Here is a 3,761-nt window from a genome sequence, read left to right on the forward strand (position 1 = left end):
GATTTTATTTTGATTTCGTGGAGCTGGTGCTGCTGTTAACTATGCGTAGGGCTGTCTTGCATTCCCATCCCAAGGTTCTAAGGGGCTTTTTTTGTTGGAATAGATGACAATGTTTTTTTGACATCTCAAATCAAGCTTTTGTTGTGATATGCTTGTTAGGGATTACTATAGCTTTGATACCACTTGTTAGGCCAAAAGCCTCAATCTAATTTACGTCAGCAGAAGCAAAATCAAACGATCAAACAATCACACAAGAGATAATAATTTAACGTGATTTGATCCAACTAACTTATATCCACGAATGAGAAACAAGATCCACTAGTTGTAGAGAATTACGAACATACATCAAAATATATCAACCACTTAACAATCAATATCTATAGACCCTTCAACCTCATCTAGTCCTATGAAACATTCTCAACCTAAATAAACACATACTATGTGCACTCTTTCAACACAATCAAACACATACCTACATGTACCCATACATCATATTTATGTGGACTCTCTCAGTCTCCTCTAGTCTACTCACAAATAAACATACACACCCATAAGACATAAATCTCTAATAGTCTTATGGGGTGTCTACCCATAAAACCCTACAACTCTCTTACATCTTTTTCTTATACCTAATCCTATAGAGACTTTACCTATTATAATCATATAAACTTACATATTAAGAATTTCTTTTCTTTTAGAATTTTTCTTCTGCAAATCAAACTTGCCTATTAAGAATCTTGTTCATTTTAGAATTCTTTTTCTACAAGTCTTCATATCTATTAAGTAATATCTAACAAATCTCAAACATATCTCTTATGAGATTTGAGTCACTATTCCTAACAATCTTTACCTCCACTCAAATTTCATCAATCATTTATCCTCATACTAGACATGCTTGGCTTCACCTACAATAGAAGTCTCACAATCATCTTCTTTTATATATCTTCAAGCTTCATGCAAATCGATCTTCAATCCTCAAAACACGACTTCGAACTTCTTTCTTGAATCGAGCTCCTCTAAGCTTACATCTTCTCATGTCTCGAACCATGCTCAGATACCACTTGTTAAGGATCACTATAGCTCTGATACCACTTATTAGGCCAAAAGCCTCAATCTAATTCCTGTCAGTAAAAACAAAATCAAATGATCAAACAATCACATAAGAGACAACAATTAAACGCGGTTCGGTCCAATTGACCTACATCCATGGATGAGAAATAAGATCTACTAGTTGTAGAGAATTAAAAACATACATCAAAACATATCAACCACTCAACAATCAATACCCATAGACTCTCTCAATCTCTCCTAGTCCTATAAAGTATTCTCAACCCAAACAAACACATATCTATATGCACCCTTTCAATACAACGAAACACATACCCATATGCACCCATACATCATAATTATGTGGCTCCTCTCAGTCTCCTCTAATCCACTTACAAACAAAAATATACACCTATAGGATGTAAATCTCCAGTAGTCTTATTAGGTGTCTACCCATAATACCCTACAACTCTCTTACATCTTTTTCTCATACCTAATCTTTAGAAACTATACTTATTTATAATCATACAAACTTGCATATTAAAAATCCTTCTCCTTTTAGAATTCTTTTTCTGTAAGTCAAACTTGCTTATTAAAAATTTTTTTTTTTTTATAATTCTTATTCTACAAATCTTCTTATCCATCAAGTAATATCTAACAAATTCCAAGCAAATTTCTTATAGGATCTGAGTCATTATTCCTAACAATGCTAACAACTTCAATTACTTGTACATGACTTGGTACTGTAGAATTTTGGGAAACAACATTTCACCATGGGTTGTATTTCTTGGGTGGTTTTTAGTTAAACAATTATCCGCGGCTAAAATCTCTTATTAATATTCTTATGTTTGGTTTTCTTAATGGAAGTTGTTTTATAATAATATGATGTTATTGAAATTTAGCTTTATGTCAATCCTGCAATATTGAAGATGCTTCGCAACCTGAAGGTAGCATAATAGATTATGTTTAGTGATTATTTAAATAGAATAGGTTCTAATCAATCTCCTTTTTACTTTAGTGATTATTTAAATAGAATAGGTTCTAATCAATCTCCTTTATACTCTAACAAAGTGCATTTTTTTTTAGCTTTATTTTTTAAAATATCTGTTACGTTTATTTTATTAAATGCTCAAACAGGTTGCGAATCATTTACTGGCAACAGTGAATTGCTTGAATGCAAAAATAAGGTACATTCCTCTATAGGTTTAATTCTTTGCTTAATGAATCATTACCCGGTTGTTTGAAAAGATGGAATATTTTTTGTATTGTAAAGTAATATGGATATGTGAATTATCATTATTAAGATATTTATGTAGTTGCTTTTGCGTAGTATATAATTCATTTTAAGAAAAACCTTGAAACCTTAATTCTGTTGTGTCCTTGCAGCCACAAGAAATACTTTGTTGGTAGGTTTAAAACTGGGTTGCTTAATCTTTCAAAGAAGAAAAATTCTAAGATTAAATGGTAGCTTTGATAATGAACATTTTAGCTAAATTTGATTGTTATAAATTATTCTTTGAAATGAAAATTTATCTATGGCTTAGAAGTAGTCGAAAGAATAAATTAATGGGATAGTAGTTTTTACAGGCTTTTATTGTTAAGTTAAATGGAGCTGAAAATGAGCGTTGGATTTTGATGGAAGACTCGGGCTTTGGACCTTTAATTAATACTACAGGGTATATCTTTTTATTGTTTGAATATCCTCTGTTTCAGTCATTTTTAGGGATTTAGGATTTTCATTAGAGGATATCGCTGATATTGTATTTGGTATTATTAAGTTAAAGAGTGTTATAGGATCGAATGCCGGTGTTATTAAGTTATTAAAAACTTTATCTTGGTTTTTGAAATCTGATTTGCATAAAAACTATGATGCCTAATACAGAGTTCATGAAAAGTTGTGGGATTAGTTCATCGCAAATTGTTAGATATCTGTTTGGCTTCCTTGGATTGTTTCCGCATAAACTGAGAGCATTAAGCAGTTTATTAAAAGAGTGGATGATGTGGGATTTGATAGGAAGTCAAATATGTTTCTTGCTGCTATCAGGACATTAAGTTCAATGATTTAAGAGAATTAGGAACTCAAATTAAAACTTTTTAGGGGGTTGGGGATTTCTGAAGATGATATCATGTCTACTTTTAGGAGGAAGCCCCAGGTGTTTGCTGTGTCAGAAAGGAAGATTAAGGAATTCACTGAGGTTTTGCTTAGCAGAAAAAACATAGATATATATATATATATATATATATATATTTTATAATAAACAACTCGATGGTGCTCATATGTAGTCTTGAGCATAGGCTGAAGCCTTGGTTACTGGTTATTGAGATTCTGGAAAGTAAGAATTTGCTATGTAGGAAATTAAGTTGAGTACACTTTTTAAGATGTCTAAAAAAGAAGTTTCAAGAGAAATATGGTTCTTATTTAAAAGAGCTTGAGAAAGCATCCAAGGCTATTGCAGCTGATAATTATTGACGTTTATATCATTGATTGAGGCTTGGGCATATATCAAATCTTTGATGTACTTATAGGATTCATAAACCCATATTTTCGGGTGAAGCTGATTTTATAAGTTCATTTTTTTTTTCCTTTTTTTATTCGAATCTCTTTTTTCTTTCTTGGAAAGGTTGCTTGCACAGTTAAATGTCTTTATGTTTGAATAACTCCAATAATGTATTTCTAAGAATGCTTGAATCTTTTGTCTTTGCATCCTATGCTG

General features: G+C 31.5%; 1 pseudogene; it reads left to right on the plus strand.

The window, feature by feature from the left end:
• The first annotated feature begins 2,172 nt into the window (after positions 1–2,172).
• Positions 2,173–3,412, plus strand: LOC149516166 (uncharacterized; annotated as a pseudogene).
• The last annotated feature ends 349 nt before the right edge of the window (positions 3,413–3,761 follow it).

The sequence above is a fragment of the Durio zibethinus genome, chromosome 11, assembly GCF_047325235.1.
Source record: "Durio zibethinus cultivar Kanyao isolate XHJ-2024 chromosome 11, ASM4732523v1, whole genome shotgun sequence".
In the NCBI taxonomy this organism is placed as follows: Eukaryota; Viridiplantae; Streptophyta; class Magnoliopsida; order Malvales; family Malvaceae; genus Durio; species Durio zibethinus.